Below are 25,940 nucleotides of genomic sequence, written 5' to 3' on the forward strand. Positions count from 1 at the left end.
GAGAAAAGAAAGCCGTTTTGGTGTCACGGGTGTTGTGACTTAGACACACATTTCTGAATTGAGAAAGGAAATTATTTTAGAGGAAGCAGTAGAGTTTAGATCCCACATTTGTTGATAGGCATTCATTTATTTCTTCACTTCTGATGAAGTTTCAACAATAAACAACAAACTTTGTATTATCAGAAAGAACCAGACTCATTCTTCAGGAATCCGAAAATAAGCTCTATTTTACGAGTTATGCACGAATTCGGATTCTCCTATAAAACGAATTCCTTAACTCTAACCAAGTTAAGACTGCTTTGTCCTTCATATTTATTCATGTCTAATCAAGTTTCAACGATAAACAACGTTGTACTTTGTAGAATGAGAAAGAACTTCTTCAGCAATAAGCATCTCTCGACATATGACGAAATACAGATTTTGCTATAAAATTAATTCCTTCTATCAGCCTGACTTAAAACTGTTTGTCCTCCTTATTTATCCACTTCAAATCAAGTTTCAACAATTAAAAAAATGTTGTAGTTTGAGAAAAAACAACTTAATCTTAAGCAATCAGTAGGGTAAGAAAGGGTAAGAAAAGGTGCAAATGCCAACCATACATCACTAAAAGGTGGAGCGGAAGTATTCGGCTGCAAGTAGGTGCGAATGCCTGACAATGTATGATCAAAAGAGGGAGCGGAGGTTTTCGGCTGCAAGGTCTGAATGTCCAACCATAATTTGTAAAAACCGGGGAAGAAAAGGCTAGAAAGCCCGACTATACACCATCAAAAGTGGGAGCGGAGGTGTTCGGCTGCAAGTAGGTGTGAATGTTCGACCATAATTTGTAAAAAGCGGGTAAGAAAAGGTTCGAATGCCCGACTATATATTAACCAAAGCAGGAGGAGAGGTCTTCGGATAAGAGTGGGTGAGAATTTACAACCATAATCTATAAAATGCGGTGAAAAAAAAGGTGTCAATACCCCATAGAACACTAAAAGGTAGAGCGGAAGTGTTCGGTTGCAAGAAGGTGTGAATGTCTGACCATAGTTTGTAAAAAGCGGGTAAGAAAAGGTTCGAATGCCCGAACATACACCATCAAAGGAGGGAGCGGAGGTGTTCCGCTGTAAGAAGGTGTGAATGTCCGACCATAGTTGGCAAAAAGCAGGTAAGAAAAGGTTAAAATACCCGATTGTACACAATCAATAGCGGGAGCAGAGTTGTTCCGCTACTAAAAGGTGTGAAAGTCCGACCATGGTTTGTAAAAAGCGGGTAAGAAAAGGTATGAATGCCCGACAATGTATGATCAAAAGAGGGAGCGGAGGTTTTCGGCTGAAAGAAGGTCTGAATGTCCATCCATAATTTGTAAAAATCGGGGAAGAAAAGGCTCGAAAGCCCGACTATACACCATCAACAGCTGGAGTGGAGGTGTTCAGCTGCAAGAAGGTCTGAATGTCCATCAATAATTGCTAGAAAACATGGAAGAGAATTTTCGAATATCAAACCGCACATGATCATAAGCGGCAGAGGAGGAGTTCAAATGCAAGAAGGTGTGAATGTCCATCCATAATTACTGCAAAATGGGTAAGAAAAGGTACGAATGCCCAACCATACATGATCTTAACAGGGAGCGGAGGTGATTGGCTGCGACAAGGTGTGTATGTCCACCCATAATTAATGAAGAGCGGGCAACAAGTAGGTTTGAATACCCATCATCAAAAGCAGGAGTGGATGTGTTCGGCTACAAGAAGGTTAGAATGTCTGACCATAGTTTGTAAAAAGCGGGTAAGAAAAGGTTCGAATGCCCAAACATACACCATCAAAGGAGGGAGCGGAGGTGTTCCGCTGTAAGAAGGTGTGAATGTCCAACCATATTTGGCAAAAAGCAGGTAAGAAAAGGTTAAAATACCCTATTGTACACAATCAATAGCGGGAGCAGAGTTGTTCCGCTACTAAAAGGTGTGAAAGTCCGACCATGAATTGTAAAAAGCGGGTAAGAAAAGGTGCGAATGCCCGACAATGTATGATCAAAAGAGGGAGCGGAGGTTTTCGGCTGAAAGAAGGTCTGAATGTCCATCCATAATTTGTAAAAATCGGGGAAGAAAAGGCTCGAAAGCCCGACTATACACCATCAACAGCTGGAGCGGAGGTGTTCAGCTGCAAGAAGGTCTGAATGTCCATCAATAATTGCTAGAAAACATGGAAGAGAATTTTCGAATATCAAACCGCACATGATCATAAGCGGGAGAGGAGGTGTTAAAATGCAAAAAGGTGTGAATGTCCACCCATAATTACTGCAAAATGGGTAAGAAAAGGTACGAATGCCCAACCATACATCATCAAAAGCAGGAGTGGATGTGTTCGGCTACAAGAAGGTTTTAATGTCCGACCATAGTTTGTAAAAAGCTGGTAAGAAAAGGTTCGAATGCCCGAACATACACCATCAAAAGAGGGAGCGGAGGTGTTCCACTGTAAGAAGGTGTGAATGTCTGACCATAGTTGGTAAAAAGCGGGTAAGAAAAGGTGAAAATACCCGACTGTACACAATCAATAGCGGGAGCGGAGTTGTTCGGCTACTAAAAGGTGTGAAAGTCCGACCCTGGTTTGTAAAAAGCGGGTAAGAAAAGGCTCGAAAACCCAACTATAAATCATCAAAAGCGGGAGCGGAGGTGTTCAGCTGCAAGAAGGTCTGAAAGTCCATCAATAATTGCTAGAAAACATGAAAGAAAATTTTCGAATATCAAACCACACATCATCATAAGCGGGAGAGGAGGTGTTCAGCTGCAAGAAGGTGTGAATGTCCGACCATAGTTTGTAAAAAATGGGTAAGAAAAGGTGCGAATGCTCAACCATACATCATCAAAAGCAGGAGTGGATGTGTTCGGCTAAAAGAAGGTTTGAATGTCCGACCATAGTTCGTAAAATGCGGGTAAGAAAAGGTTCGAATGCCCGAACATACACCATCAAAAGAGGGAGCGGAGGTGTTCCGCTGTAAGACGGTGTGAATGTCCAACAATAGTTGGTAAAAAGCGGGTAAGAAAAGGTTAAATTACCCGACTGTACACAATCAAAAGAGGGAGCGGAGTTGTTCAGCTAAGAGGTGTGAAAGTCCGACCTTGGTTTGTAAAAAGCGGGTAAGAAAAGGTTCGTATGCCCGTATATACACCATCAAAAGCGGAAGCGGAGGTGTTCGGCTGCAAGATATTGTGAACGTCCGACCAAAGTTTGTAAAAAGCAGTTAAGAAAAGGTTCGAATATCTAACCAAACATAAGAATGAGTCTTTTCGGCTGTAGAATGCCCGACTATAGACCATCAAATGCGGGAGCGGAGGTGTTCGGCTCTGAGTAGGTGTGAATGTCCGACCATAATTGCTGAAGAATGTGTTAGAAAAGGTAAGAATGCTGGACCATACATCATCAAAAGCGGTAGAGGTGGTGTTCGGCTGCAAAAAGGTGTGACTGTTCGACTAAAGTTTGTAAAAAGTGGGTAAGACAAGGTGCGAATGCCTGACAATGTATGATCAAAAGCGGGAGCGGAGGTGTTCAGCTGCAAGAAGGTCTACATGTCCATCAATAATTGCTAGAAAACATGAAAGAAACTTTTCGAAAATCAAACCGCACATGATCATAAGTGGGATAGGAGGTGTTCAGCTGCAAGGTGTGAATGTCCACCCATAATTCCTGAAAAATGGGCAAAAAAAAGGTGTGAATGCCCAACCATACATCATCAAAAGCAGAAGTGGAAGTGTTCGGCTACAAGAAGGTGTGAACGTCCAACCAAAATATGTAAAAAGAAGTTAAGAAAAGGTTCGAATATCCAACCAAACATAATCAAAAGCGGGAGCAGAGCTGTTCGACTGCAAGTAGGTGTGAATGTCAGATCATAATTTGCAAAAAGCTGATGAGAAAGGGTGAGAATGCCCGACTATACATCATCAAATGCGGGAGCGGAGTTGTTCGGCTGTGAGTAGGTGTGAATCTCCGACCATAATTGCTGAAAAATGTGTTAGAAAAGGTAAAAATGCCGGTCCATACATCATCAAAAGCGAGAGAGGTTGTGTTCGGCTGCAAGTAGGTGTGAATGTCCAGCCATAATTACTCACAAACGGGTAAGAAAAGGTAGTATTGCCAGACCATATATGATCAAAACAGGGACCGCAGTGGTTCAGCTGCAAGAAGGTTTGAAGAGGTTTTCGGATGCAAGTGGGTGTGAATATCCCACCATACAAGTATGGTGGAGAGGAAGCTGTGAATAGCCGACCATAGTTTGGAAAAAGCGGGTAAGAAAAGGTTTGAATGCCCGAACATACACCATCAAAAGAGGGAGCCGAGGTGTTCCGCTGTACGAAGGTGTGAATGTCCGACCATACTTGGTAAAAAGCGGGTAAGAAAAGGTTAAAATACCCGGCTGTACACAATCAATAGCGGGAGCGGATGTGTTCGGCTACAAGAAGGTGTGACAGTCCGACCATGGTTTTTAAAAAGCGGGTAAGAAAAGGTGCGAATGTCCGACAATGTATGATCAAAAGAGAGAGCGGAGGTTTTCGGATACACGAAGGTTTGAATGTCCTACCATAGTTTGTAAATAGCGGGTAAGAAAAGGTTCGAATGCCCGACTATACACCATAAAAAGCGGGAGAGGAGTTGTTCGGCTACAAGAAGGTGTGAAAGTCCGACCATGGTTTGTAAAAAGCAGTTAAGAAAAGGTTCGAATATCCAACCAAACATAATCAAAAGCGGGAGCAGAGCTGTTCGACTGCAAGTAGGTGTGAATGTCCAGCCATAATTACTCACAAACGGGGGAAGAAAAGGTAGTATTGCCAGACCATACATGATCAAAACAGGGAGCGGAGGTTCAGCTGCAAGGTGTGAATGTCTGACTATAGTTTGTAAAAAGCGGGTAAGACAAGGTGCGAATGCCCAACAATGTATGATCAAAAGAGAGAGCGGAGGTGTTCGGCTGCAAGGTCTGAATGTCCAACCATAATTTGTAAAAACCGGGTAAGAAAAGGCTCGAAAGCCCGACTATACATCATCAAAAGCGGGAGCGGAGGTGTTCAGCTGCAAGAAGGTGTGAATGTTCGACTAAAGTTTGTAAAAAGCTGGTAAGACAAGGAGCGATGTCCCGACATTGTATGATCAAAAGCGGGAGCGGAGGTGTCCAGCTGTGAGTAGGTGTGAATGTCCGACCATAATTGCTGAAAAATGTGTTAGAAAAGGTAAGAATACTGGACCATACATCATCAAAAGCGGGAGAGGTGGTGTTCGGCTGCAAGAAGGTGTGAAAGTCCGACAATGGTTTGTAAAAAGCGGGTAAAAAAAGGTTCGAATGCCGGAATATACATCATCAAAAGCGGAAGCGGAGGTTTTCGGATGCAAGAAGGTGTGAACGTCCGACCAAAGTCTGTAAAAAGCAGTGAAAAGCGAGAAAAAGCTTTTCGTGAGTTCTGCATGATTTGGGATTTTGCTTATAAAATGCATTACTTCACTCAAACTATGTTAAAACTGATTTGTCCTTCATATTTACCATGTCTAGAAATATTTAAACAAAAAAACAACGTTGTACTTTGCAGTAAAAGAAAGAGCAAATCTAAAGTTTAAGGAATCCGAGTATAAGCCTGCTTTCATGAGTTCTGCACGATTTCGGATTTTGCTATAAAATGAATTGCTTTGCTCAAACCAAGTTAAAACTGCTTTGTCCTTCCATATTCATCAATGTCTAGATCGACTTCAACAAAGAAAAACATTGGACTTTGCAGTAGAAGAAGTTGAAATCCATCTACACATTGATAAATATGAAGGACAAAGCAGTTCCCACTTGCCCATAAGAAAATAAGCTTATTCTCGGATTCCTGATCCTTCAGTGTTGCTCTTTCTTCTACTGCAAAATACAATGTTGTTCTTTGTTGAAGTCGATCTAGACATTGATAAATATGAAGGAAAAAGCAGTTTTAACTTGGTTTGAGTGAATGAATTCATTTTATACATAAATTCCGAAATCGTGCAGAACTCATGAAAATAAGCTTATTTCTCGGATTCCTAAAACTTTTGATTGGCTCTTTCTTTTACTGCAAAGTACAACGTTGTTTTTTTGTTTAAATCTATCGAGACATTGATAAATATGAAGGTAAAAGCCGTTTTAACATAGTTTGAGTGAAGGAATTGATTTTATAGATAAAATCCCAAATCATGCAGAACTCCTCAAAAGAGGCGTATGGCTTAATCACAAGTGTGGTTCTTTCTCATTCAGGGTAGTATGAGGAAGTTTATGCTTGAAATATATGTAGAAATGGGTACATATGAAGGACAAAGCAGTGTTAACTTAGTTTGAGTGAAGGAATTCATTTTATACATAAAATCCCAAATCATGCAGAACGTATGAAAAGAAGCTTATTCTCGGATTCCTGATCCTTCAGTTTTGCTCTTTCTTCTACTGCAAAATACAATGTTGTTCTTTGTTGAAGTCGATCTAGACATTGATAAATATGAAGGAAAAAGCAGTTTTAACTTGGTTTGAGTGAATTAATTCATTTTATACATAAAATCCGAAATCGTGCAGAACTCATGAAAATAAGCTTATTCTCGGATTCCTAAAACTTTTGATTGGCTCTTTCTTTTACTGCAAAGTACAACGTTGTTTTTTTGTTTAAATCTATCGAGACATTGATAAATATGAAGGTAAAAGCCGTTTTAACATAGTTTGAGTGAAGGAATTGATTTTATAGATAAAATCCCAAATCATGCAGAACTCCTCAAAAGGGAGGTATGGCTTAATCACAAGTGTGGCTCTTTCTCATTCAGGGTAATATGAGGAAGTTTATGCTTGAAATATATGTAGAAATGGGTACATATGAAGGACAAAGCAGTGTTAACTTAGTTTGCGTGAAGAAATTCATTTTATAAATAAAATCCGAAATCGTGCAGAACTCATGAAAATAAGCTTATTCTCGGATTCCTAAAACTTTTGATTTGCACTTTCTTTTACTGCAAAGTACAACGTTGTTTTTTGTTGAAATCTATCTAGACATTGATAAATACCAGCCGAAACTCTGCTGCCGCTTTTGATAATTTATGGTTGGGCATTCTTACCTTTTCTTACCCACTTTTTACAAATTATGATCTTACATTCACACCTACTTGCAGTCGAACACCTTCTCATCCACTTATGATCATGTGCGGTTGGGCTTTCGCACCTTTTCTTACCCATTTTTCAGTAATTATGGGTGGACATTCAGACCTTCTTGCAGCCGAAAACCTCCGCTCCTCTTTTGATCATACATTGTCGGGCATTCACACCTTGTCTTACCCGCTTTTTACAAACTTTAGTCGGACATTCAAACCTTCTTGCAGCTGAACCACCTCCGCTCCCTGTTTTGATCATATATGGTCTGGCAATAGTACCTTTTCTTACCCGTTTGTGAGTAATTATGGCTGGACATTCACACCTTCTTGCAGCCGAACAAAACCTCTCCCGCTTTTGATGATATATGGTCCGGCATTTTTACCTTTTCTAACACATTTTTCAGCAATTATGGTCGGACATTCACACCTACTCACAGATGAACACCTCCGCTCCCACATTTGATAGTGTATAGTCGGGCATTCTCACCCTTTCTCATCAGCTTTTTGCAAATTATGATCTGATATTCACACCTACTTGCAGTCGAACAGCTCTGCTCCCGCTTTTGATTATGTTTGGTTGGATATTCGAACATTTTCTTAATGCTTTTTACAAACTTTGGTCGGACGTTCACACCGTCTTGCAGCCGAACACCTCCGCTTCCGCTTTTGATGGTGTATAGTCGGGCATTCGAGCCTTTTCTTACCCACCTATTACTTACTATGGTCGGACATTCCAACCTTCTTGTAGCCGAACACATCCGCTCCTGCTTTTGATGATGTATGATTTGGCATTCGCACCTTTTCTTACCCATTTTTCACTAATTATTTCGGACATTCAGACCTTCTTGCAACTGAACACCTCTGCTCCCTCTTTTGATCATACATTGTCGGTCATTCGCCCCTTGTCTTACACGGTTTTTACAAACTTTAGTCAGACATTCACACCTTGCAGCTGAACCACCTCCATTCCCTGTTTTGATCATGTGTGGTCTGGAAATACTACCTTTTCTTCCCCCGTTTGTGAGTAATTATGGCTGGACATTCACACCTACTTGCAGCCGAAAAACCACCACTCCCGCTTTTGTTGATGTATTGTCTGGAATTCTAGTCTTTTCTATCACATTTTTCAGCAATTATGATCTGACATTCACACCTACTTGCAGTCGAACAGCTCTGCTCCCGCTTTTGATTATGTTCGGTTGGATATTCAAACCTTTTCTTAACTGCTTTTTACAAACTTTGGTCGGACGTTCACACCTTCTTGCAGCCGAACACCCCCGCTTCCGCTTTTGATGGTATATATTCGGGTATTCGAACCTTCTCTTACCCGCTTTTTACAAACCATGGTTGGACTTTCATACCTTCTTGTAGCTGAACAACTCCACTCCTGCTTTTGATGATTTATGGTTGGACATTCGCATCTTTTCCTACCCATTTTTCAGTAATTATGGGTGGATATTCACATCTTCTTGCAGCTGAACACCTCCTCTCCCGCTAATGATCATGTAAGGTTTGATATTCGAAAATTTTCTTTTATGTTTTAAAGCAATTATTAATGGACATTCACACCTACTTGCAGCCGAACACCACCTCTCCCGCTTTTGATGATGTATGGACCGGCATTCTTACCTTTTCTAACACATTTTTCAGGAATTATGGTTGGAGAATCACACCTACTCACAGCCGAAAAACTCCGCTACCGCATTTGATGGTGTATAGTCGGGATTTCTCACCCTTTCTCATCAGCTTTTTGCAAATTATTCTCTGACATTCACACCTACTTGCAGTCGAACAGCTCTGCTCCCGCTTTTGATTATGTTTGGTTAGATATTCGAACCTTTTCTTAACTGCTTTTTTACAAACTTTGGTCGGACGTTCACAACTTCTTGCAGCCGAACACCTACGCTTCCGGTTTTGATAGTGTATATTCGGGCATACGAACCTTTTCTTACCCGCTTTTTACAAACCATGGTCGGACTTTCACACCTTCTCTTAGCTGAACAACTCCGCTCCCTCTTTTGATTGTGTACAGTTGGGTAATTTAACCTTTTCTTACCCGCTTTTTACCAACTATGATCGGACATTCACACCGTCTTACAGCGGAACACCTCCGCTCCCTCTTTTGATGGTGTATGTTCGGGCATTCGAACCTTTTCTTACCCGCTTTTTACAAACCAGGGTCGGACTTTCACACCTTTTAGTAGCCGAACAACTCCGCTCCCGCTATTGATTGTGTACAGTCGGGTATTTTAACCTTTTCTTACCCGCTTTTTACCAACTATGGTCGGACATTCACACCGTCTTACAGCGGAACACCTCCTCTCCTATGATCATGTACGGTTTGATATTCGAAAATTTACTTTCTTGTTTTAAAGCAATTATTGATGGACATTCAAACCTTCTTTTTGATGGTGTATAGTCGGGCTTTCGAGCCTTTTCTTCCCGGTTTTTACAAACCATGGACGGACTTTCACACCTTCTTGTAGCCGAACAACTCCGCTCCCGCTATTGATTGTGTACAGTCGGGCATTCTCACCCTTTCTCATCAGCTTTTTGCAAATTATGATCTGACATTCACATCTACTTGCACTCGAACAGCTCTGCTCCCGCTTTTGATTATGTATGGTTGGATATTCGAACCTTTTCTTAACTGCTTTTTACAAACTTTGGTTGGACTTTCACACCTTCTTGCAGCCGAACACCTACGCTTCCGGTTTTGATAGTGTATATTCGGGCATACGAACCTTTTCTTACTCGCTTTTTACAAACCATGGTCGGACTTTCACACCTTCTCTTAGCTGAACAACTCCGCTCCCTCTTTTGATTGTGTACAGTCGGGTATTTTAACCTTTTCTTACCCGCTTTTTACCAACTATGATCGGAAATTCACACCGTCTTACAGCGGAACACCTCCGCTACCTCTTTTGATGGTGTATGTTCGGGCATTCGAACCTTTTCTTACCCACTTTTTAAAACCAGGGTCGGACTTTCACACCTTTTAGTAGCCGAACAACTCCGCTCCCGCTATTGATTGTGTACAGTCGGGTATTTTAACCTTTTCTTACCCGCTTTTTACCAACTATGGTCGGACATTCACACCTTCTTACAGCGGAACACCTCCGCTCCCTCTTTTGATGGTGTATGTTTGGGCATTCGAACCTTTTCTTACCCGCTTTTTACAAACTATGGTCGGACATTCAAACCTTCTTGTAGCCGAACACATCCACTCGTGCATTTGATGATGTATGGTTGGGAATTCGCACCTTTTCTTACCCATTTTTCAGTAATTATGGGTGGACATTCACACCTTCTTGCAGCTGAACACCTCCTCTCCCGCTTATTATCATGTGCGGTTTGATATTTGAAAATTCTCTTTCATGTTTTCTAGCAATTATTGATGGACATTCAGACCTTCTTGCAGCTGAACACCTCCGCTCCAGCTTTTGATGGTGTATAGTCGGGCTTTCAAGCCTTTTCTTCCCCGGTTTTTACAAATTATGGTTGGACAGTCAGACCTTCTTTCAGCCGAAAACCTCCGCTCCCTCTTTTCATCATACATTGTCGGGCATTCGCACCTTTTCTTACCCGCTTTTTACAAACTTTAGTCGGACATTAACACCTTCTTGCAGCTTAACCACCTCCGCTCCCTGTTTTGATCATGTATGGTCTGGCAATACTACCTTTTCTTACCCATTTGTGAGTAATTATGGCTGGACATTCACACCTACTTGCAGCCGAACACCACCTCTCCCGCTTTTGATGATGTATGGACCGGCATTCTTACCTTTTCTAACACATTTTTCAGCAATTATGGTTGGACATTCACACCTACTCACAGCCGAACAACTCCGCTACCGCATTTGATGGTGTATAGTCGGGATTTCTCACCCTTTCTCATCAGCTTTTTGCAAATTATTCTCTGACATTCACACCTACTTGCAGTCGAACAGCTCCTCTCCCGCATTTGATGGTGTATATTCGGGCATACGAACGTGTTCTTACCCGCTTTTTACAAACCATGGTCGGACTTTCACACCTTCTTGTAGCTGAACAACTCCGCTCCCTCTTTTGATTGTGTACAGTCGGGCATACAAACCTGTTCTTACCCGCTTTTTACAAACTATGGTCGGACATTCAAAACTTCTTGTAGCCGAACACATCCACTCCTGCTTTTGATGATGTATGGTTGGGCATTCGCACCTTTTCTTACCCATTTTTCAGTAATTATGGGTGGATATTCACACCTTCTTGCAGCGGAACACCTCCTCTCCCGCTTATGATTATGTGCGGTTTGATATTCGAAAATTTTCTTTCATGTTTTATAGCAATTATTGATGGACATTCATACCTTCTTGAAGCCGAACACATCCACTCCTGCTTTTGATGATGTATGGTTGGGCATTCAAACCTACTTGTTGCCCGTTTTTCATTAATTATGGGTGGACATTCACACCTTGTCGCAGCCAAACACCTCCGCTCCCTGTTTTGATCATGTATGTTTTGACATTCGCACCTTTTCTCACCTGCTTTTTACTATTGTCGGCCAATCACAGCTTCCTCTCCACCATACTTGTATGGTAGGAAATTCTCACCCACTCTCATCCGAAGACCTCTCCTCCCGCTTTTGTTAATATTTAGACGGGCATTCGAACCTTTTCTTACCCACTTTTTACAAATTATGGTCGAACATTCACACCTACTTGCAGCTGAATACTTCCGCTCCACCTTTTAGTGATGTATGGTTGGCATTTGCACCTTTTGTTACCCTCTTTTTATACTGATTGCTGAAGATTAAGTTGTTCTTTCTCAAACTACAATTTTTTTTTAATTGTTGAAACTTGATTTGAAGTGGATAAATAAGGAGGACAAACAGTTTTAAGTCACGCTGATAGAAGAAATTAATTTTATAGCAAAATCTGTATTTCGTCATATGTCGAGAGATGCTTTATTGCTGAAGAAGTTCTTTCTCATTCTACAAAGTACAACGTTGTTTATCGTTGAAACTTGATTAGACATGAATAAATATGAAGGACAAAGCAGTCTTAACTTGGTTTGAGTTAATTAATTCGTTTTATAGGAGAATCCGAATTCGTGCTTATTTTCGGATTCCTGAAGAATGAGTCTGGTTCTTTCTCATAATACAAAGTTTGTTGTTTATTGTTGAAACTTCATCAGAAGTGAAGAAATAAATGAATGCCTATCAACAAATGTGGGATCTAAACTCTACTGCTTCCTCTAAAATAATTTCTTTTCTCAATTCAGAAATGTGTGTGTGTAAGTCACAACACCCGTGACACCAAAACGGCTTTCTTTTCTCTCTTTTCTCTACACTCTGCACTATGAGCACACACACCAAATCAGAAAGGCTTTTTTCTCTCTTTTCTACATTATGGACTGTGGGGACACAAAACCGCTCTCTCTTTTTTTTTTTGATTGTGTGCCAGGGCGTTGTCTCACGTATTAGATTATGCTTAAGATACGAATGGGTTTATCAGTCACATCAGAATCCATACATACTGATCCTCCCGTAATAAAATGGTCGGATCTTATCAAACACACTTTGTTTCTTGTGACAATCAAGTCAGCGAAACAGCGTATACACGTCAAGACACTGAATCAAGTTTGCCACAAGAACTCATAAGTTTGGCAGTATTGCTCTGCCGTCAGCAATCATACACCCATTTTATTTTCGTGAGACGTGCAGGCACCTGTTCATCTACTGTTCTATCACTATGAATTAGTTTATCTATTATCAATAAGGATACTTCTACAACTACTATCAAAGTATGTCCAGACTTCTTATGTTGTCAGTTGCTATATATGAATAAGTGGGTAGCTACTGACAAGCATTAAGCATGTCACACAGCCCAAACATATAACATTTCAGGACACACCACACAGTTAACAACCACAGTGAAGTGTCAAAGCCCAAACATTCAACAGGACACTTACACAACACATTCAAATCAAACAGTCAGACAACATACAAGAACATATACCCCAGCCGGCATTGCTCCCTGCCTATTTTCCTACAGCTCACTATGTGTGCGCACACCTTTATTCACAAACTCTTCAACTTATACTCTTTTACCGAAGCTGCTACAGCTCGATTGGCCAAATACCCTTAGATCCTATTTCGGTGAATTTGACATCTGCCTTACATGTAACAGATTAGCGGTTTAGCAGTTTTAATTTAGTTTGAGTGAAGGAATTCATTTTATAGCAAAATCCGAAATCGTGAAGAACTCATGAAAGTAAGCTTATTCTCGGATTCCTGAAACTTTAGATTTGCTCTTTCTTTTACTGCAAAGTACAACGTTGTTTTTTTTGTTTAAATCTTTCTAGACATGGTAAATATGAACGACAAAGCAGTTTTAACATAGTTTGAGTGAAGGAATTCATTTTATAGATAAAATCCCAAGAGTCTGCAGAGAAAAGAGAGTGAATGTGAAGTAGACTTTAACACGGCTATGGGAGCGAGCCGAGTGTCGGCTAACCGGGAGAATTGCTTGAAAGAAACGCGACACCGAATGAGTGGTCAGAACAAAGCCTCAATACGGGATTCTCGTGGTGTTTTTGTTGCTGCCTTGTCTTTTGCATAGAGTAAAAGACAAGGCAGCCATCGAATAGGGCCCGATTGTTCCTACTTGGTCAGCCGAGGAGCAAGGGGGGGGGGGCAAGCGTCTCAACCAAGCAAAGCTCACCATGGGGAAGGTGGCTATACCAACTAGCCTGATGCCCTGCTCCCGCAGTGACGGATAATCGTACTCTGGTTTCTCTTCATAACATACAAGTCTTTCGCCTTTTACTAAAGACTTCCGTGGAGAGCAGCACTAATGAGTTGTTTCTATTATTGGCAGGCTTTACCTTTGCGGGTGAAGCCCTTTCTGTCTGTGCAAAAGAAATCTTGCTACTTTGCAGAGTGACTTCTCTGAGTAGAGTCGCCTTACTTGTTGCGACTGTGCCGATGTTCGAAGCTGGAGTGCAAAGTTGTTGCTTGAATGGTGCTTGCTGGAGCATGCGGGAGTGCAAAGTTATACCATTTAAAAGGGCTGAAGAGTGCTCAGTGCAGCGGGTGGGCGGAGGTGCAACGTGACACTCTGGCCACCTATGGCCATAAAAAGAACACTGCTACAAGTGCGCATTGTGCCAGCAAGGGCCCTCGGACCTGAAACAGTGGACAGTTATCGCTTCTCGGCCTTTTGGCTAAGATCAAGTGTAGTATCTGTTCTTATCAGTTTAATATGTCCTCTATACGAGGACAACATATTAAATGGATTTTTAAGAATAGGAGTTGAAAAAGAAGCTTGCTCCGTTCACTCCAAGCCTCGACCCGGTACAGCAGTGCCGCTGGGAACGGTGCGCTCTCCTCTGCTCTTGTGAAAAAGCAAACAGCGGTGCAGGATGGAAGTTTCAGGGAGCCCAAGATGAAACTTTCTTTTAATCTGCTGAGAAAAGAGAGTGAATGCGAAGTGGACTTTAACACGGCTCTGGGAGCGAGCCGAGTGCGGGCTAACCGGGAGAATTGCTTGAAAGAAACGCGACACCGAATGAGTGGTCAGAACAAAGCCTCAATACGGTGTTCCCGTGGTGTTTGTGGCTGCCTTGTCTTTTGCACAGAGTAAAAGACAAGGCAGCCATCGAATAGATTGTTTCTACTTGGTCAGCCGAGGAGCAGGGGGAGGGGGCAAGCGTCTCAACCAAGCAAAGCTCACCAAGTAGGAACAATCGGGCCCTTTTCGATGGCTGCAACACCTGAACGAGATATTGATGCGAGACCCGATCAAATGCTTTTTCAAAGTCTAAATTTAAGATGACAAGCCGGGTGTTTCTGTCTCTAGCGTAATCAATGATGTCTCGAATCAGTACGAGGCTGTCGGTGAGTTGTCTCCCTGAGATGGCACAAGCTTGGTCTGGGTGAATTACCTCCTCTAAAACAGAGGACATCCGTGTCGCTAAAACCTTGCTAAAAAGTTTACAATCAAAGTTTAAAAGTGTGATGGGCCTCCAATTCTTTAGGTCAGTCTTATCATTTTTTTTATAAAGTAGAGTCACTATTCCCACTCTAAAACTGTCAGGCAGTCGGTCGAGTTTTTCAAAATCTTTAAAAACATCTAAAATGTCTGATGATAAAAGGTCCCAATAGGTCAGATAGAATTCTGCAGGAAGCTGTGAGTGAGGATAGCTGTATAAGGTGATATCCTGTATAACCGGCTTGCTCATTTCTGTGCTTGAACAGCAGCCTTATAAGGAGATATCTCTGAGAAAGACATGTTGTGAAACTAGGACCGCACTCACAACGGTCTTCTGAAAGTAACGCCTTATACAGGCACACACACGCACACACATAGAGGAAGAGACAAGATATTGACGCACACACATCTCATAAGGTGGAGACTGAACTCAAGTCTATATAACATCACACCCCTACACAAAGACAGAGCTTTTCCGTACTTTGTGCTGTTCGCATGTAATGTACTGAACTGATCTCCGCACTTTGCAAACTGCGCAAATAAAACTGTGTTGATTTTGATATCGTCGCATCTGTCTTCCTCCTTCACTGCATCAACGGACTCGGAAAGAGGTACAGGTTGACCTCAACAATTTTGGGGGCTCGTTCGGGATGTGGTGAGGAGAGGACGGAGTTCATTCGGATAAAAGATTCCTTCACGGTGACAGAGACGGGACACGAGCCGGCACGTTAACACAGAGGTAAGCAGAACCTGTTTTATCAAACTCTGCACATTGAATATCTTAAAACAACGTGTCCTGTCCTGAAACTGGTGATTGAATCAGCAAAAGACGATAAGAGTTAATGTTGATAACTGCGTAAAACTATAAGAGAAAAGTGAATATAAAAAGAGGATAAAACAGACTGTCTTTGGTCGTGGCGGACCCCACCGGTTGCCTGACGAGGAACCGGAAGCCTGAGAGGCTGCTGGGTTAGAGTCCCGGGGAGGTGAAGACACCCCGAATTCTACTGGGTTTGAGTCCCTGGGGTTAGAGTCCCCTAAAGTAGTATACTCTACGGAGTTGGGTTAGAGTCCCTTGAGGTTATACTCCTCATAAATTCTTGAAGTCTGTTTGGGGCTAGAGTCCCCTATACTAGAGTACAGGAACAGGGTTCCTGAGGTATTTTTTCTATAAGTGCATTTTGAAAGAGTGTGTGAAGATTTTAACGTGTTTTGTGTGTTTTGTATTTGTTTGAGAGAAATAAGGAGAAGCGGGCTGTGGGAAGAATAAAATTCTGAGGTGTCTAAAGGTGAATGGGTACATAAAACGGTGTCTTGACAAACTCGACAATCAGACAGAGGAAACCTAACGGTGATAACGTAATCTGTCTGAGCCATTGAAACCTAGCGGTGTTAACACAAGTGGCTTGGTTTGTCAAAAGGGTCAGTTGCTCAGGTGTTATGCCATACAAACTGACTGGCCGTTAATAAATCATCACCTTACAAGGCCTGTTGATCGGACGTACGTCATACAAACCGGCTGGCCTCAGAATTTAGAAAAAGAGAAGTAAAATGGAGGGAGAGTTTGACAGGGAAATAGATGATGGGGGATGGGGCCCAGGTATGGGTGCCTGGAGGCCCCTCGAGCTGCAGTTAGAGAATACGTTAAAAGCAGCAGGGGCAGTGTTACCTAAAAAGGGTAGGGACAGGAAATTAGCCGACATGAAGGGACAAGTGGAACAATTGGTGAGATAAAAGGAGAAAGAATGTAAGGTGAGGAAAGAAGAGCTGGCAGAGCAGGGACAAAAGGCAGGTGTGCTGCAACGTTCAAAATTAAAAAAGGAGGCGAAAGAGCAGGAGGAGCGACGACGGGGCTGGTCTGAGCTGGCGGTCTTCTGGCAAAGTGTGAGACATCTCCATGAGAACGCAGGAAAACAGGAGGCAAACAAATGGTAACTGCACCTGACACTCCTACATGCCCACCTCCATATGCACCGCCTGCTGCACCGACACCAGGGTTATATCCCACACTATATGTGACTAGTGGTACACTTCAGGTTGGAGCCTCAGAAGAGACACTTGTAAGTGACAGTGTGACTGAAGCAGGTGCAGCCACTCCTACAGCATCAATCTCTGAGACTTCAGTAAGGACAGGGACGACGTCCAAATCCTCTTATAACCCCTTCACAGGTGATAACCTTTCGGCGCCCCCAGACCCATTCTCGCAGAGACGGGCAAGGTAACAGGCTCCACAGCACACGGTAAAACGAGAAGTCACACCACTGCCACGGAGGCAGGTCATGAGGGGAAGTGAGATTTCAGATTGTGAGGAGGAAGCAGAAGCAGCAGGGACAGCTTCTTTTCAAGGAAAGGGACAGTGGGAAGGTGAAAGACAAGAAGTACCAGCAAGTTTTAGCTTGGCAGGAACATGGAGGGAAGAGGAGGAAGATTCAGCCGTCAGGAAAGAGAGAGAGCTAGATGAGTTATGTCGGAGAGAGATAGAAGAGCTCTGTCAAAAAAGGGACGGACTGGTGAGAAGTGTAGAGAAAGGAATGAAGGTGGCAGAGGAACTGACAGATACGATAGGCAGAAGAGTTAGCCAGCGCCGACGTGGTGGGACAATCCTTCCGGTCACAATGTACCCACTAACAGCAGTACCAGGACAAGGTGACCAGTACCGACCATTCACTATAGGGGACATACAGGCCATAGTGGAGAAATTACCACCTGTAGCCGAGGGTGGAAATTTGTGGCTCAGCAAATTGGATTCTCTGACGGCAGGACAGAAATTGGCATTAGGGGACTTTAGAGCTATTGCAGGACGATGCATGACGGGTGGGGACATGAGAGAAATTGAGACTATCGCTCATACAGACAGAATGACAGATGACACCCCCTTCACGCATCATAGCACTGAAATAGGGAAAGCAATGAGAGAAAAATATCCACTACCTAACGCCACCGTAATGCCAAAGATGAGATGGGACCCCAAACAGAATCCAAGGGAGTATGTAGATCAGAGCAAGGATTTATGGTTGAAACACACAGGATGCCACCCAGGGAAAGCTGGAGCTCAGAGGGAGTGGTTTAGACAGGCTATACTGGATGGAGTGCCGGAGAATGTCAAAATAGCCATGGTTAATAACCCGGACATGCTCGGTAGTGAATCCCATGTCTGGGAGAAACACTTAATACACCACCTCACCCGTGCTCAAGATAATACGCAGAAGGAACAGGATGACTTAAAAGAATTGCAGGTTCAGCTGTTAAAATTACAGTTAACGGAAGCTAGACAGAAATGTAATGATAAAAATAAAAAACAAAAAGGGGAAGCTGCGAAGGTCATGTTAGCTGCCGAGCCACCACAGGTTCCTGATTTATTTCCGGTCCCACCATGGGTACCGCAGCCCCCATCAGGCGGGAGAAGACATGGGGGAGGACCAATGCGGGGTGGAGGCTTTGGGGGAAGAGGTCGGGGACTAAGGGGCGGTACAGGAAGAGGACAGTCAGGGGAGACTCGTTGTTGTTATCTCTGTGGAGACCCTAATCATTGGATAAGAAGCTGCCCACATAATCCAAGAGCACAGAAAGGTGTGGATAGTGGTCCTCCTGGGAGAGGCAGGGGTCGCGGCTCCGGACCTCCTGTTACTGCACCTATGTATCCTCAGCAGCCTTGGGGAGCAGCTGCTGCTGGTCAGTTCCCATTGTGGGACAATGGGGAGAACCCTGACCAGTCCGGTCAGTATTGACACACCCCACAGAGACTCTCAGACAGCATCACTACGGCAGAACCGATGCTGTCAGTTCAGATTGAGAAAAAAGATCTGCCTTTCTTGGTTGACACTGGAGCCACATGTTCCACATTGAAAGTTGTACCATCTGGTTCCCTGTCATCGCATACCATCACGCTTATGGGCTTCTCTGGGGAGAAAAAGACACTGCCGTTCACTAAGCCGCTACTCACCCAGGTGGGAAAACAGACTGTGACACATCCATTTGTACATTCACCTTCTGTACCGATGAACTTGCTGGGAGGAGATCTCCTGATAAAACTGGGGGCCACGATACTCTGCAGCGCCGAGGGCCTGGTTGTTGTCATGCCTGATGGATCTCATTTGCCGTGCTCTGGACCGATGGAGAACATCACTGGTCAATATCTTGTGCAGCCAGTGAATGAACAATACGCGGACATATACTGGGGTCTATTACAGCCGGAAACATCTGAGCGGCGTGGTATCCTCTCGGCTTACCTCCAGTGGAAACCCTGGATTTCCCAACTCGAACCCTATGTCTCACCTCCCGATTCCCCCCATGTTACTCTATTTTATGATGGGTTACAGACAGATTGGTATCAGGAAAATTTAGTGGTTTACCTGCATTGACTTGGCTAATGCATTCTTTTGTCTTCCCTTGGCGGAAGACTGCAGGCACATTTTCTCGTTTTCGTATCAGCACAAGCAGCTACAGTACACCAGGCTGCCGCAAGGGTTCGCTTTGTCCCCAGGGATTTTTAACCAGGTTCTAAAAGATATCCCGACTGATTGCCCACTACCAGAGCAGGTGACTCTCGTTCAGTATGTAGATGATTTGTTGTTGGCAGCGCCCACTGCGGCTCTGTGTTTGGAAGCAACTAAAAATGTCCTTTTACATCTTGCAAGAACAGGGTTCAAGGTCAGCAAAGCCAAACTTCAGGTTGCACGGCGGCAGGTAGCGTTTTTGGGCAGGCAAATTTCCCAAAAAGGAGCAGGGCTCTCCCCTCAGCACAGGTCTACTATTCTCCATCACTCTAAGCCAGTGAAGGTAAAGGACATGTTGTCTTTCTTAGGGTTGACGGGCTATAGTAGGACTTACATAGCCAATTACACCGGCTTAACTAGACCTCTGCGGGCCCTAGTGAAAGAACAAGGCATGCGCAACCTGTCAGCGACCCTGAATTGGACTCAGGAGGCGGAGGAAGCCTTTATTGCACTAAAACAGGCCCTCTCCACAGCAGCAGACCTAGCTATACCCGATTATAGCTTACCATTCTACTTGGATGTCTCTGGAACAGAACTTTGCACTAATGGCGTCCTGTTCCAGAGAAAAGGGGGTGAGAGAGTAGTACTAATGTATATCAGTGTGATGCTAGACAATATGGAAAAGCGCCATCGTATGTGTACACAACAGGCAGCAGGGATAGCAAAGCTCATTCAAAAAACTGCACACATTGTCATGGGACATCAACTGCACATTCTGACCACACATAGCGTTGTGGCCTATGTGAACTCACAGACTTTTACGCTGACTGCTCTGAGACAAAGACGACTGAGCAAAATTCTCGAGGCACCAAACCTGACTTTCACTCATGAAGGCATAAACATGGCAGATCAGCTAGGAACAGGTGAGCCACATGAGTGTACGGACAGAGTGCAGAAAGAGGAGAAAGTACGACTGGACCTACAAACAGAACCGATACCAGGGGCCAGAGAACTGTACACAGACGGCTGTTGCTTCAGGGATGAACGAGAAGGACTGAAAGCAGCATATGCAGTTGTAGAGGACATCCAAGGGGAACTGATCACACGACAAGCAGAGAGACTGGAAGGACAGCAGTCAGCACAAAGAGCAGAAGTACTGGCAGTAATAGCAGCACTGAGGCTAGGGGAAGGGCAGGAAGTAAACATTTACACAGATTCAGCCTATGCAGCAGGAGCAGTACATGTGGAACTGAAACAGTGGTTGAGGGCTGGATTTCTAACCGCAACAAATAAACCCATCAGACAGTGAAGAGCAAATTGGCTAAAATCTGTGCACAGACCAAAATGAATTGGCTAGATGCGTTGCCCTTAGCCTTAATGTCCATCAGGAGCTCTGTTAATCAGTCCACAAGGTTTACACCACATGAGCTCCAGACAGGGAGAGCTTTTCCTGGACCTCAATCTAAGTTGCCAGGAACAGGACATATTGAACAACACCTAACCCACAAAATGTATTTCCATGAACTCCAAAGTCTCGTTGCAGAATTTTCAAAGCAGGTGGCGAGTAGCAGAGGAGAGGGCCAACCAGCGCCGGCTCCAGAGGCTGAGTGGGTATTGCTGAGGGTCATCAAAAGAAAGTGGTCGGAGCCAAGGTGGACAGGGCCCTATCAGGTGACCGAGAGGACCTCCCACGCAGTCCGAGTCAAAGGGAAAGGTGATACGTGGTTCCATTGGAGCCAGTGTGCTGCGGCCGAGGAACCTCAACGCTCCCTAGCAGCGACTCACCAGGCGCTGAAAGATTTGCACACTGTACCGGCTGGTACAGAGGAAAAGACCACCAACCAACAAGGGGCAGAATAATCCCCTGGTGGCATTTTGCAGGCAGAAGTAGTACACTTCTGCCTCCTTGCAACGACATCATTTACGAGCAGGACGGGTGTTAGACCCGGGCTCCAACTCAACCCTCATCGGGAGAAAGTGAAATCTCCTCAGAAGAACGGGACCAGATGACGTCATCTCAGTTGAATTGTGTTATTTTTGGATTTGTTATAATCATAATCGTGTTTGCTTGGGCTTTGCTTAAACTTGCTCTTACAGGTCATACCAAATTATAATCATTGCAGTATCACCCTTATGTTATCTTTTAATAATGTGTGCTATTTGCTAAGGAGTTGGGTAATGTTGACAAACTATAAGGTTTAAAGCTCCTCTAGGGGTAACCCCGCCTAGAGCACCCTGATAGATAAGGTCTGAATTACCAAGAAAGTTTTGCTTGCTATTTTTATCATACTTGAGACACAGTGAAACATATTAGAATGTTATTGTTTGGGAGTTGGAAAATTCTCACATGTTGTGCAGCCATCACGTGCGTGATTGTCCCCCTGATCTTCTGGTTATGTGAACCCAGTCCTGCACACAAACGACCCAAACGACAAACTCAAAAACAAGATTTTTGTTTGAACCAATATGGCGGCTTGGAGTTGAATTACACAGTAGGCTCCACCACAGCGTTTCAATTCGATTTGTGCGACGTTATTAAATGCGGAGGCAATGCAGCGGGTTGGAGAGGATATGATGTTTATCTCTGTGCTGACTCCTTTGTAAGTGAAGATTGCGCAAGGCGCCGAACGCCAGGTGGCTCCACGTGGTGGAAGCGTCTGTGCCACTCGTGGGGTCAGGCGGTGGGTTATACAGGGCCATGGACGCCCACTTATACGTATGGGAATGCAACCAAAGCTGCGAAAGTCGCCTTAGCCAGAGAAGGATGGGTTAATGATAAGCAAGGTCTGAACCCTCCCGATCCTGATACAGATGAAGATGATATCATCAGAATGTCGGAGATTGTGTGATCATCTTGTTGTTATCAAAAGGGGGCGTGGGGTTTTTCAATTTATTTTTAGTCATGTATTGTTACTCAGCCATTTGTGTGATCTCTTAATAGAGATCAAAAGGGGGTATTGTGAGTGAGGATAGCTGTATAAGGTGATATCCTGTATAACCGGCTTGCTCATTTCTGTGCTTGAACAGCAGCCTTATAAGGAGATATCTCTGAGAAAGACATGTTGTGAAACTAGGACCGCACTCACAACGGTCTTCTGAAAGTAACGCCTTATACAGGCACACACACGCACACACATAGAGGAAGAGACAAGATATTGACGCACACACATCTCATAAGGTGGAGACTGAACTCAAGTCTATATAACATCACACCCCTAGACAAAGACAGAGCTTTTCCGTACTTTGTGCTGTTCGCATGTAATGTACTGAACTGCTCTCCGCACTTTGCAAACTGCGCAAATAAAACTGTGTTGATTTTTATATCGTCGCATCTGTCTTCCTCCTTCACTGCATCAACGGACTCGGAAAGAGGTACAGGTTGACCTCAACAAAGCCCGTCTAAACCCGGAGCTCGACTTCTCTTAAAACCTGTTAGGCATTTTTTTAACTCTAAAGCAGTAAAATTCTGTGTCAAGTGTGCATTCTCTTTTACGGTTTTGTCAACGAATTTTAAGATTTCTGCCGATGTTTCCAAGTGCACTGGTTTTTCTTTGTACATGTTACTATAAAAGGTATGTACAGTTTCAATCATCTCTTGTGTGGATTTTGTTAAAAACCCATCTTCTCTTTTTAGATTTTGAATACACTCCTTTTTATTTATAACTTTCTTTCTTTTTCACCTTCCTCAATTTCCTGCTCCCTGCTTCTTACAAAAATTCCTTTAATCTTTATTTCTGCTAAAACTGACATTTCCTTTTTGACATCTTTGATATCTTCTTTAAAGTCTATGCCACACTGATTTAGTTTAAAGTAGCGCTGTAAGCGTTTATGTAGTCCCATCATACATCTATTCTCTTTCCTTTTTTTACGTTTACCTTGCTGTTTAAAAAAAGTCTGGGTCCTTTCCTTCACCATTTCCCACCATTGTGCATGTGTTTCGTAGAGGTCTTGAAGGGTCTGCCACTCTTTATAACATTCCCTGTACTGACTGACTATGATTTCATCCTCCAACAGGGAACAGTTGAGTTTCCACAGACCACTTCCTACCGTCACACCAGAAGGGGGTGAAAGGGTGCAGGAGAGCATAAGGTGGTCTGAAAAGAAAACAGGGGTTAATCTAACATCAGTGGGTGGGCAATCTCTAGTAAAGAAATAATCAATGCGAGCGGCTCTGGTGCCATCATGACTAAACCAGATGAAGCCCTCCTCTCTGGGATGCATTGTTTTAAAACAGTCAGTAAGCTTAAAATCCCTGCATATGCCCTGAAGTAAAATCGAAGTCTTATCCACTTTAAAATCTACCCCTGCTCTTTTTCTATCTTTCCTGCTCAAGATACAGTTAAAATCCCCTCCTACAACTAAAGGTACTTGCCCTAGCATGTAAAGCTGTATATCTTCTAAAAGGTCATACCTTTAATTTTTTCCATTGAAACCATAAATATTTAAGAGGTTAAAGTCTTGCCCCATAAAATTCAAGTGTGCTAAAAGTGCCCGTCCGTCTCTCACCACTGTGCTACCTTTCACCAGAACATGCGGATTTTTAATTAGAATGGCCACACCATCATTTTTATTTTGATTTGAGCCACTCCATATCGATAAATGGGGCCACATTTCCTCCCATAAAGGAAAGTAGGTATGTCATTTTCGTTTTTCTAAGTTATCAAAACAAATTACACACAGGTTATTTCTTGGGAAACTAGCTCTTCCTTCATTTCTTTAGGTGAAAAGTGAGTAGGGTGATCTATATTTCCTTTTCGGACTCTCGGTGTTGGCCTCTGACGCAATGTTGCATTTAACTTTGAGTCCCTGGGGGTTGATTGCAGAGCTGAAGTTAAAAAGGAGACCTCATTTGGTGAGTCGGAGGGGAAGACTCTAGGTTCTTCCACTGAAGAACTGTCTGAAAGGGACCTAACCCTTCCCCTCTTCTCTGATACCACTGGGGAATCAGAGGCTCAGATGCCGTCCTCTTCGGCTGTTGACCTTCGGGGAGGTGAGTATCTTCACTAGACTCACCTGTCTGCTCTTCCTCCTCATTTAGCGTAGCTCCACCCTCTGCCTGTGAATTCTCACAGACTTCAACACTGAGTGGTGAGGCCTCTACAGGCCCCTCCCCTTTTTGCTCCTCACTTCCAATCCAAGCTTTTGGCGGGAAGTTTGAATTTATTGGGTCAACCTCTTCACTTTGTTCACCAACTGCCACCTTTGGTCCTTCTCTTTGTTGGCTTGACTGTGGCTTTACCGTCTTTAATTTGTTGGCAAAAGATTTAGGGCAATCTCTGAAGAGGTGATTTAATTCTCCACAGAGATTACATTTCCTGCCATTTGGACACTCTCCAAAGGTTTGCCCAATTTCTCTGCTCTTCCCACATAACACCTTGGTACAAGCCTCAACCAGGTGCCCATGCTCACCACACTTGCGGCAGAACTTGGGCTGCCCCTGGTAGTGGATGTAACCTCGGTTTTCAAGGTGGCCAGAGTGTCGCCCACCCGCTGCACTGAGCACTCTTCAGCCCTTTTAAATGGTATAACTTTGCACTCCCGCACGCTCCAGCAAGCACCATTCAAGCAACAACTTTGCACTCCAGCTTCGAACATCGGCACAGTCGCAACAAGTAAGGCGACTCTACTCAGAGAAGTCACTCTGCACAGTAAGAAGATTTCTTTTGCACAGACAGAAAGGGCTTCACCCGCAAAGGTAAAGCCTGCCAAAAATAGAAACAACTCATTAGTGCTGCTCTCCACAGAAATCTTTAGTAAAAGGCGAAAGACTTGTACGTTATGAAGAGAAACCAGAGTACGATTATCCGTCACTGCGGGAGGAGGGCATCAGGCTAGTTGGCATAGCCACCTTCCCCATGGTGAGCTTTGCTTGGTTGAGACGCTTGCTCCCCCCCCCCCCCCCCCCCCCCCCTTGCTCCTCGGCTGACCAACTAGGAACAATTGGGCCCTATTCGATGGCTGCCTTGTCTTTTACTCTGTGCAAAAGACAAGGCAGCAACAAAAACACCACAAGAATCCCGTATTGAGGCTTTGTTCTGATCGCTCATTCGGTGTCGCGTTTCTTTCAAGCAATTCTCCCGGTTAGCCCACACTCGGCTCGCTCCCATAGCCGTGTTAAAGTCTACTTCGCATTCACTCTCTTTTCTCAGCAGACTCTTGGGATTTTATCTATAAAATGAATTCCTTCACTCAAACTATGTGAAAACTGCTTTGTCCTTAATATTTACCATGTCTAGAAAGATTTAAACAAAAAAAACAATGTTGTACTTTGCAGTAAAAGAAAGAGCAAATCTAAAGTTTCAGGAATCCGAGAATAAGCTTACTTTCATGAGTTCTTCACGATTTCGGATTTCGCTATAAAATGAATTCCTTCACTCAAACTAAATTAAAACTGCTAAACCGCTAATCTGTTATATGTAAGGCAGATGTCAAA

General features: G+C 43.5%; 3 non-coding genes across 3 annotated transcripts; 2 read left to right on the top strand and 1 right to left on the bottom strand.

The window, feature by feature from the left end:
- The first annotated feature begins 13,862 nt into the window (after positions 1–13,862).
- On the top strand, positions 13,863–13,976 carry LOC140287596 (U5 spliceosomal RNA). Its single transcript, XR_011911737.1, has one exon. It is a non-coding gene; the product is annotated as a U5 spliceosomal RNA (small nuclear RNA).
- A 308-nt stretch (positions 13,977–14,284) lies between these two features.
- On the top strand, positions 14,285–14,468 carry LOC140287592 (U2 spliceosomal RNA). The gene has a single exon (XR_011911733.1). It is a non-coding gene; the product is annotated as a U2 spliceosomal RNA (small nuclear RNA).
- A 10,723-nt stretch (positions 14,469–25,191) lies between these two features.
- Positions 25,192–25,305, bottom strand: LOC140287599 (U5 spliceosomal RNA). Its single transcript, XR_011911740.1, has one exon. It is a non-coding gene; the product is annotated as a U5 spliceosomal RNA (small nuclear RNA).
- Positions 25,306–25,940: the final 635 nt, after the last annotated feature.

This window comes from Leuresthes tenuis, unplaced genomic scaffold (assembly GCF_036924035.1).
Source record: "Leuresthes tenuis unplaced genomic scaffold, fLeuTen1.0.hap1 SCAF_154, whole genome shotgun sequence".
Classification (NCBI taxonomy): Eukaryota; Metazoa; Chordata; class Actinopteri; order Atheriniformes; family Atherinopsidae; genus Leuresthes; species Leuresthes tenuis.